Source organism: Bactrocera tryoni, unplaced genomic scaffold (assembly GCF_016617805.1).
Source record: "Bactrocera tryoni isolate S06 unplaced genomic scaffold, CSIRO_BtryS06_freeze2 scaffold_11, whole genome shotgun sequence".
Classification (NCBI taxonomy): Eukaryota; Metazoa; Arthropoda; class Insecta; order Diptera; family Tephritidae; genus Bactrocera; species Bactrocera tryoni.
In genome coordinates this window covers 967,551-979,148 of record NW_024395824.1, presented here as the reverse complement: position 1 = coordinate 979,148, position 11,598 = coordinate 967,551, and positions in this window count along the sequence as shown.

The following is an 11,598-nucleotide window of genomic DNA, read 5'->3' as shown; positions in this document are numbered from 1 at the left end:
GTTACGACAGAGTATCCTACCCAATGCTTAAAAATCTACCAATCAGCACAAAAAATAGGGTACTTAAACTTTTCAATACTATTTTTGAAACAGGCGTCTACCCACAGAGCTGGAAAAATGCAGACATCATTCCCATTTTAAAACCTAGCAAGCCCTTAGACCAAATTAGCAGTTATCGACCAATTTCATTGTTGTCATGTATCAGCAAAACGTTAGAAAAGATAGTAGCAAAGCGAATCATGTGGCTTGCTTTAAGAGATAAACACATCAGTCACAACCAGGTAGCCTTTAAAAAAGGGCAAGGTACATCTGACGCACTTCTCCACTTTGAACATTACTTGTCAACCGCCCTCTCGAATCGAAATCATGTATCAGTTTTAAGCTTAGATTTCGAGAAAGCGTTTGATAGAATCGGTGCTCACGTAGTTCTTAGGCAACTCAAAAGTTGGCAAACGGGCAGAAAAATCTACAACATAGTGAAAAGTCTGTTAAATCATCGCACGTTTAGGGCCAAAATAAACAACAAGTACTCTGATAGAGTACATCTATATAACGGCATACCTCAGGGTTCGCCCATCTCCGTAATTCTTTTTATCATTGCCTTCAATGAAATTAGCAAAATAATAATCAAACAGGGACTAGAACACAGATGATGTCTTGATTTTTTCAAAAACCAACTGCGTATCCCAAACTATCGAATGCGATGGATGAAATCCATATCTGGTCAAAAAGGTCAGGAGCTAGTCTATCTTACGAAAAATCAAATTTTCTACACATATGTAGAAAGAAAAAGTGTCAAAACTTTAATTTTGTATACAGATATTACAATATTACTAACGTTAAATACCTCAAAATTTTAGGTATTATTTTTGATAAGTCTCTTAACTTTAAGGAGCATTGTAAATATATAAGAAAAAAGCTTTAACGCTAGATTAAACATCATAAAGTACTTAACCTCTAAGCACAGTAAAATACACCCGGATACTCTTATAAATATAACAAAATCCCTCAAGCTATTGTCAGTGATTGACTACGGTCTACCTATTTATGGACAGTGCGCTAAAAGCACAATATCGATTTTATCTGCACCCTATCACAACGCTATCCGTAGGAGTCTTCGTGCCTTTCCCACAACACCAATAAAAAACCTGCTGGCAGAGTCTGGTCTCCCGTTCATTGGCGAACGTTATAAGCAAAGCCTTCTCAGCTTAATAAGAAAACTATACTTTACAAACAACGCGATTCTGCACAAAGATGTAGCAAATGTAGCCAAAAGAAGACGTCGGATGAAGACACCTTCAGCTATATATAATGCATTACAGAACGCGAAGGAAGCCAACATCCTTTACAATCCTACGCTTACTAAATCAACAAAATTTCCTCAGTGGATGCTCCCTCCTTCCGTTTTTATCTCGAAACTTTTAGACTACCCTAAACAATCAACGAGCCCCACAATATATCAAAAAACTTTTTCGGAATTGAAAAGCAACTCAGAGAGAAAAGGCTGGAAGTTCTTATTTACGGATGGCTCCAAAACAACTCAATCGACGTCTTTTGCAGTAGTATCTGAGAAAGGAAAGGTTATCAAGACGGGACTGCTTTTCCCGCACAGCTCGGTTTTCGGGGCTGAATTAATCGCCATATACCATGCTATTATGCACTCTACAACAGCTAAGGGAAAATACATAAAGTGCTCCGACAGCAAGTCTTCCGTCGCTGCGCTGCAAAACCCACACAATAAAGAGCCTCTTATTAAAAGTTCAAGAGATCTGTTGATACAACATTCTTCAAAAATAAAAATCATGTGGGTACCCGCCCATTGTGGCATCATCGGAAACGAATATACAGACATCGCAGCTAAAGAAGTCTACCAGACACCCTGTATATACTTCAAGCTTTTGGTAAAAACAGACATCATTCGACAAATAAACAACCACGTTAGGAAACTAACTGCGACTAATTGGCATACGTATCAACATGGATACAAAGTTTACAATCAAAATCGCATCAAGCTAACACTCCCGGTCTCAGCGAGGGCAGATCAACTTCGTATTATCACCAGATTACGACTGGGTCACACAAAGTTAACGCACGAATATTTGTTAAAAGGGGAACCGCCTCCCTATTGTGCAGCGTGCAACTGCGCACTGTCCATAAAACATATCCTCGATGAGTGTATAAAATATAATAATGCGCGTGTCAGTATATTTGGAAATGAATTGCCCACAAATATGCTAAAGACCTTAGATATTGAAAACATAAAAAAAATCTTTAACTTAATTTACCAAAGTAACCTTTTGCACCTTGTGTAATCATTTATTTACTTCGATACTTATTTTTTTAATATTATCTTATTCTAGAGCATTTTATAATAAAATATAAAATCTTTTAGTAATAAGTCAGGCCGATAGTCTTAGTTACTAGTTGCCTTGCTAAATGTGATGTAATTATTTATAATTATAGTTCATAAAAATAAATAAATAAAATAAATAGATTTGGATGAAATCGGTTGGGCGATTCCCAAGATATGTGATTTCACGCACATTGCACAGCTGATACTAACTTTAGCTTTCTGAGTTTGCCCAATTGTCTATTCAAAATTTAAGCTCCGTTACGAAGTTCTGGGAGGTCTACGTTTGTATTTTTATACTTCGGAATACCGAAGTATTATCTTTATATACAAAAAGAATACATTTTTATTTTTTCTACCTTATTAGTGTAGTATAATATATATATTTTTTTGTGTTACCTCTCCTAAAATTTTTACTGTTCTTTTCTGTTTTTAACAAACTTCTTATCCATGTGTTCAAATATAATTGAACATGCATTTACACTTTAGAAACCCAGATCAGATAACATTAAACACACACACACATATGTATTGAATTGAATACTTAAAACAACCTTATATCACGCAGGATAAACAATATGCAGCAATACATACCAACATACAAGATTCTTAAAATATTATATAAGCAATGAAAATACAAAATAAAAATTAGATTGAATATATTCTCAGCTCAAGAAAGGTCTTTATTTTTTTCCCACCAATGGTAAGAATTTAAATATTCTTTTTTGAGTTTAACTTTCTTACAAATCAAACATCTCTGGTCCTTCGAGCCGGATTTAGTTCTCGACAAAATTTAAAGTCCTGTTAAAATTACAGGCAATATACAACAAAGTCATGTAATTATAAAACATGCAATATCCAAAAAAAGGCCTGTTCAAAATACAGGCAAATTAAAACAAAATAATTGTAAGACGGGTGTATATTCCGGCATACTAAAAACATAAAAATAATAATTGTAAGAAGGGTGTATATTACCGTATATTAAACTGAAGTAATCAGTTACACATGTAAGAGAAGAATTGCGGAAAAATACTCCAAATGGGAATAAATAGAAAAAAAGATTCTTGAAGCCCAGGCGGATTTATCCGAAAAGGTCCAACAAAGTCATTGCGGAATGACATGACAAATGTCCGAAAAAAATCAGATACTCTTGATTTCGATCATGGAATTTTCATATTCAAGAGGCAAATTTAAATCTTCGGAAAAGTAATGGATGATCTCAACAAAATAATTACAGTAAAAAGTGATCATATCAAATCAAACTTCTTCAAATGCACAATTTTCACAAACTGTACTTTACAGAAATTTCTCTTGAAGTTAAAAAATTGTACTTTGAAATAGCGGCGGAGTATTTCGAGAATCTTAAACATTGTAAAACGAGATTACAAGAAGGAGAGCCCGAAATTACTTATAGTTCTCTTCAGCGTGATGTGCTGTTAGAAGAATTTTTTACCGCTTCGACTCGGATTTAAAAAAACTTACAAAAGTTCAAATATGTTATCTATCTTCTATATATGTATATATCTTCTGAAACTGATGAAGAAATAACAGAAGTAATAGAGTAAGACAGAAAAGAGTTAGTAAGTATTCAACGCAGGAATTAAAGTTGAAGATAAGGACGAAGCTGATGTTTTCGACCACATTTGATGCTGAGAAGAGGATGTTCAGGTTTTGCACAAACCAACACAATTGCCGAAAAAGCGCAAAGATGTTTTAGTTGAAACAAATCCTATCTCACCGAAAAAGAAGAAGAATTTGTGGACTATGGAAAGCGGTCAACAAGTTTTTAATTTTTAAAATTTTTATTTTATTTTATTTTTTACCTTTTTACATAAAATTTATTATAATTTATATATAAATAAAAATATGTTTACTTTAAAAAACAATTAATATCTGAAAAACATTAATTAAAGAAAGGATTATTACAACCTGAAAATAAAAGAGTGGAAAAATATTATAAAAGACAAATACCTGAAAATAAAATAAGATTATTAACACCTGAAAATAAATAATAATTACATTGAATTTGTAATATCTAAAAGAAAAGGAAAGATTCATTGTATAAAATGATAATAATATCTGTAAAAAAAGATTAATATTATCTGAAAGAATAAAATATATTAAATTCAAATAGGATTTACTCTGAAAGCAAAGATTAATTAAATAAAAATAGTGATAAAATCTGAAAAGAAAGAATAATTAAATAAAAATCATAATAATATCTGAAATAAAAGAATAATATTATCTGATTATTTAAAATATAAAGCAAACATTTGTTTTCAGATATTATTTTGGATTGTGCAGGCCGCCTTAAACGCGTAAAATACATATACGTATGTATGTATGTATTTATTTTTGCGTATTATATTGGACTGCGCAGTCCAATTTCAAAGTACACACACTTTTTTCACATACTTACTTAACAATTGATATTTGCCGCTTCTGATGATATAGCTGCTGCTGCTACTTCCAATTTCCAATGCTATAAAAATAAATGAAGTAATTAGTTTCAAAATATTGTTAAAAAATCACATAAAATTAATTTACTTACCTTCTTGTCGCACGAGCCTCCTTTACGATGGTACGATCACGAACGACATGCGGCTTTCAATCGTTTTTTTATTACCCTTTTTGGGATTTTCTATTGTCACTATTGACAATAATGTTTTCTCCTTCGCACTCATTCAAATAAATCAAGAGATGAAAGATCATCATTCATCGCATTTAGGTAAACAAAAAATTAAATAAAAATGTTAGTGCATAGAGAAAAAATGTGTAGTTGTATTGGAATATTTGTCTCAAGCGGGTAGCCGTGGTTGGCAGGGTACATGTATCCATACATACATATGTACCTAAACAGACATATGCGTTTACATGCAATGCGCACACAATAATAATAAAAATGCATGTAGGAGTAAACTAAATGGATAATTACAAGTCATACATTTACACTTTAGAAACTCAGATCAGATAACATTAAGAACACATATGTATGTATGTATTGAATTGAACAATCCCATATCATGCAGGATAAATAATATGCTGCAATACATACCAACATACACATATAAGATAAGATTCCTAAAATAGTATATAAGCAGCGAAAATCCAAAATAAAAATTAGAATGAATATATTCTCAGCTCAAGAAAGGTCTTTTTTTCCCTCACCAAAGGTAAGAATTTAAAAATTATTTTTTGATATAAAATTTTGATTTTTCAAATGAAGTACTACGGTTGCAGTGCAAATTTCGAAATAAATATAAAAATATTACTAATAAAACGAATAACTCGCAGCATGGTTTTTTGGGGAAAGCATTCTTCCGCGTAATCTCATTATTAGTGTAACACTAACAGTCTTGGCACTCAAAATCGCCATTCTTCTTTCCTCCTGCCTATTGACGCACAGTTGATAACAAAACACCCTTTTTTATTGGAGCTTAATTGTTGATCCGTTTTTCCTTCTCCAATCAAAAATAGCAAGAAAAGTACTCATTGCTGCTAACGAACTCACAACCACTTACCTTAGCAGTGGACTTAGGGTGCTCAAATCACAGTAAAAGCACATCAAGAAAAGCAAGAGAAAAAAGTAGAGGGTATTTGTCATCATCCGCAGGGTTTTGTTGGACTTATTTTTTTGTTGGTCATTGTAGGTTGATTGGATAATTTGTTGAGTAGGAAAGTGGGAGAAGCACATTCATTGAGGCATACTTACATGTGTACATGTTCTCGTAGCTTCTTTGTGCAGTCTGGGTTTGAAGAAAGAAAATCAAAATAAATTCTAGGATGTACCCAGCCAGCACTTGACTTGTTTTAAGGAAATATTGTCGGTAGATGTACGGTCTATGAACATATGATATTAATGTAATTGACTGAATAAGGAGGTGAAAAAATTAAATTTTCTCTTTTTACTCCTTTAAAGTGAAAGATTGCTTAAGGAGTGCAAAATACGAAAAAAAACTGGCCCTGGAGCTTTAAGTCTTATGTTGATTTATATGATAAAATAAAACTCTGAATATTCTTGTGACGAAAGCAAAACCGCAGTGGAGATAAAATATACCCAATACTCAGTACACTACATAGGACATATGACATTAATTACAAAACTTTATATATTATATAAATATTATAATTCTGTGGTGAAAATTGTCACGGTTTTGCGAGTCTTTCATCGTATTTTTATTGGGGCACATATGATAGACTTTGGCCAATTTTTTCTTCCATTTTTATCTACCTGAATTATTAGGATTTGGATTTGATTCAACAGTTTCGACGGCGCGGCCGAAATATTTTCAATTTCATGGTAATCTTCGTAGTGGATTACGTATCTCTTGAGGGTTCGCTGTGTGTTGTTTTACCATTGGCAATAACCTAATCAAAATCCCTAACTACTCCAAGAAAAAAATGTTAGCTTCAGGGGCACCCATGCTATAATGCCATTCGTTTGCTAACCAATGTATGAGAAATATTTTATTGAAATTCAGATAGAATCTTATACTGTTAATAGTACGTCTGTATGTCAAAACTGGGTTATTGAATCTATTCTTTCCTCATTTATCTAATGTAAAGATTTTCGAACTTGCGGTTGACTTTATATCATATCGGTAAATGGGTCAATATGTGAGTATTCTGAATGAAATTTAGAAAGCGTGTTTTTTTAACAAGATTATATCCTTAAGCTCAAAATGAACAAAATCGGGTGAAAACTTACCCTAGCCCCTATAAAACTAATATTATGATTTTCAAATATCCAGTTGGCTTTACTTCTTATAAGTTGTCAAGCTGATCATCTATATACATATGTAAGTATATATTATACTTTTCATAATCTCCAACGTTTCCCTCTAGGTCTTGCAAATTTCGTGGCGAACTGCATATCGTCACCTATGTAAAATGCAAAATAAAGTATGATCAAAAAATTCGAAATTGAGTGTTTCATTGATTATGACCCACTACTTTAAATTACATACATATAAGTACATATCTACAACATTTTAAGGTTCTGCTATCAGATATAACCCAGTTTTTACCAATATTTAATAATATCGTATAAAAATGGTCGCATCAAGTGTGCGATAGGAAACAAAGAAACTTGAAATTATTTTCCACTTAACCGGCACACCTCTTATCAATAAAATTGGTTCATTACCATTAAACTATATAGTGTTCTACGGCATTTACTTTTTCTATATAGCTATAACAAAATTGATTTTGTGTAAAATGAACAAAATTTTCTATACTAACCTTCAGTGGCACCCGGCCGTTAAAGACTATGATAACAAGGTTCTTAGAAATGTTGTTTTTGAATATATACATGTGTATCTATGTATGTATAAGCGAAGAATTTATCAAAGTGAAAAAAAAACAATAGAGTAATGCTATGATCCGTCGTAACTGTGATCATCTTGGACCGGTGGCGATAAGGGAACAGGAAGAAACATGAGACCAACACTAGTAGGTATTTCAAATTCTAAGACATGTTGTATATGAACATATTTACATTGCCATTAGTTTTTTCTTCCTTTTTCCATACATCTTTAGTTGTAACTGCTCCTATCGGAATTGTTTTTTATACTCTTGCAACCAGTTGCTATGTACAAGTAGTATTATAGTTTTATTTACCTAACGGTTGCACGTACCACCTAAAACTAATCGAGATAGATATAGGGTTATATATGTATATATGAATGATCATGGTGACGAAAAAAGTTGAAATCCGGTCGACTATCTGTCTGTCCGTCTGTGCAAGCTGTAACTTGAGTAAAAATTGAGATATATTAATGAAACTTAGTACAAAAAAAATTCGAGCATGTAAATAAGCGTAATCGGATCACTGCCACTCCCACAATTCGCCATAAATGCAATATATAAGATATAAAACTTAAATTTGATACCGGGGATCGTAGTAGCAAGGTAAGGCTTTATAGAATTTTCATAGATGGTATGTAATAAAAAATCTATGAAAACTCCAAACAGCCTTACTTAAAAAGTCGAATATCTCGAGAAGTATTAATGAGCGGTTTTGACCTTGGACTTTTTTTGTAGCAAATCAAATCTCTTACAAGTCTGTTGTGTACATTTTTTCTATAGCTCTTGTCATTTACGAGATATAAAAAAATGCGAATTTCGTGGAAAAGTCAGGGGTTAGAGTGTTCAATTCTGAGGAATACGTGCTATAGAAATTTAAAGATAAAAAATCGCGATTGACCTGTACTTTCAATGGAAAATTTTTACATTCCTTGGTCCAGTCCTTAATGTAAATATTAAGGTCTCAAATATTCAGGGAATTTTTTTAGGGTATTTCCAAGGAAATTTCATGATGGGATTGAAAAAAAATAGTAGTTAAAATACACCCTAATACATATAGAAGCTAATACTCTAGGAAATAAAATAAGCATATATGTACTATATGTATGCATTTAGATTAATAATTATATTTTGTAGATGAGTTGAATTATGTGATGAAGTGAAAATGTAGTGAGCTGCTTACCATTATGGGGCGCATTTTGCTATCGTTGAAACACTTTACCCCAACCAAAATTATTGTATTCGCTTTTATTGTCATCAGCATACAGGGTTTGTCCGGAAAGTTATATGACTGATTTTCTTCCGCCGCGACTGTACTTCGGAGCGTGCGCGCACCGACTGGATTCGGTAGAGAGCATTCCTAGATAACGAATGAGCGGTTGGTCAGTTGTCTCCGAGCACCTGCAGAGTCAGGACAAACATTTTCGCGTGACGTGCTTCTCTGAATGGTGCAAGCCGAAAATTCAGAGTTCGTTAGAGCAGAGGTACGTAATTAAATTCTGTATGAAACTCGATAAATCTGCGGCAGAGACGTTTGAATGACGTAATCACAGGTTACGAGTCATGGATCTGTGAGTATGACCCTGAGAAAAAGAGGCAATCTTCCTAGTGGCACACGTCGGCGTTTTCTCGCTCAAAAAAGGAAAGAATGAGCAAATCCAAAATGAAAACGATGCTCATTGTCTTTTTTGACATCAAAGGCATCGTCCACCATTAATTTATTCGTCCTGGGCAAAACGTCAACACCATCTTTTATGTGGAAGTCCTCAAGACGAAGGATCGATCGGGTCCGACGAGACATCACAGTCTGGAAGTAGCACCACGACAATGCCCGGCTCACACCGCCTTTATTGTGAACAGCTACCTAACCAATGCGGGTATCCCAACGCTTCCGCAGCCGCCCTACAGTCTAGATGTGGTCCCGACGGACTTTTTTGTTTCCTTTCCTGAATAGGCCGATGAAAGGCAACCATTTTGAGACGACAGAGGGGATTCTATCGGCATGCACCTCGGTTCTCAAGGCTATTCTGAAGAATGCCTTCCATGACGCCTTCAAAGCTTGGAAATCGCAATGGCAGCGCTGCCTATTTTGAAAGAAACAAAGACGACACGAGTCGGAATCCGGGTGAGATCTGTTCGTCGAACTGAGCAAGCTGTAACTTGAGTAAAAATTGGTTAAAACTTGGCACAAAATTTCTGGCACTGTGAAAAGGTTCGCTCGCAGGGCAGATGGAAATCAGACCACTGGCACTTCACAAAACGGCTTTCATAAAATAACTATAAAGTACCATATACCAGTATACAGTACTGTTATTTGGAATCAACGAAACGCATTACTGAAGTGCTTCAACGGTTTGAAAATTGTTTGAAAAAGTTAGCGGGTCCCACCTTCTAATAGACTTAACATACATATATGTATATATCGCAACTACTAAGGGTAATAAACAAAATTTCAGAGAAAATATTTTGATTATCATGTCCGACAATTCGAAAATGGGTGAAATCGAATTATAACTCCAACCACTTCCCATATAAAATTAATGTTAAAAGCTACCAAATGTGGCATAAACCCATAAATAAGTATATCAGAAACATTCAGTTTTCCACATGAGATGGAACGAAAGGTTTAATAGGAGCCACCACCACCCACTTTTTAACCAAATTCCAAATTGTTACCATACGAAGTGGGCGAAATTGAACTACAACCCCGCCTACTTGCCATATACCTCAATTTTAAATTCTATCTGATTCTTTCACTTTCCAGTATACAAATCAAGTATCAATGAATATATCGCAAAAACGGAGCTCGACTGCACAAGCGCCTAGATACTGAATATCTGGACATTGCCCCGTCGCGTAAAATCCTTTATCTTTCTACGTCTATTCATTCCTTAATCCCATTTACCTAATGCAAAGATTTTCGAACTTCCGACTGACTTTGTGCCACTAAAATTTGTTAATGTGTAAGCTTTAATGAATTTAAGTGAAAATAATTGAAATCATTTTAGACCTTGAATTAAAGCCTGTATTGTTTATATACCAGTTTATCCCCTATGATTGATTTTTCTTTATACGAGTATGCCTAATTATTAAATTTCTTCCCTTTGGTTGAGTTTATGTCGCATGTACATATGTATCTCAATGGTAAATATATCCGCAAATTGAAGCGAGAATAATTATAATTAATATTGTCTCATTCAGTAGTAAAAACAAGTAAGGAAGGGCTAAGTTCGGGTGTCACCGAACATTTTATACTCTCACATGATAAAGTGATAATCGAGATTTCATTATCCGTCATTTACATATTTTTCAAATACCATATTTGTGTAAAGTTTTATTCCGCTATCATCATTGGTTCCTAATGTATATATTATTTATACAGAGAAGGCATCGAATGGTATTCAAAATAGCGTTATATTGGAAGAAGGCGTGGTTATGAACCGATTTCACCCATATTTCGTACATGTCATCAGGGTGTTAAGAAAATATTATATATCGAATTTCTTTGAAATCGGTTTAGTAGTTCTTGAGATATGCTCTTTGGTCCATAAGTGGGCGACGCCACGCCCATTTTAAATCTTTAAAAAAAAGCCTGAGTGCAGCTTCCTTCTGCCATTTCTTCTGTAAAATTTAGTGTTTCTGACGTTTTTTGTTAGTCGGTTAACGCACATTTAGTGATTTTCAACATAAGCTTTGTATCAGAGGTGGGCGTGGTTATTATCCGATTTCTTCCATTTTTTAACTGTATATGGAAATGCCTGAAGGAAACGACTCTATAAAGCTCGGTTGACATAGCTATAGTAGTTTTCGAGATATGTACAAAAAACTTAGTAGGGGGCGGTACACGTATTTCTTGGCTGCACTCAGGCTTTTTTATAAATTGAAAATGGGCGTGGCGTCGCCCACTTATGGACCAAAAACCATATCTCAGGAACTACTCTACC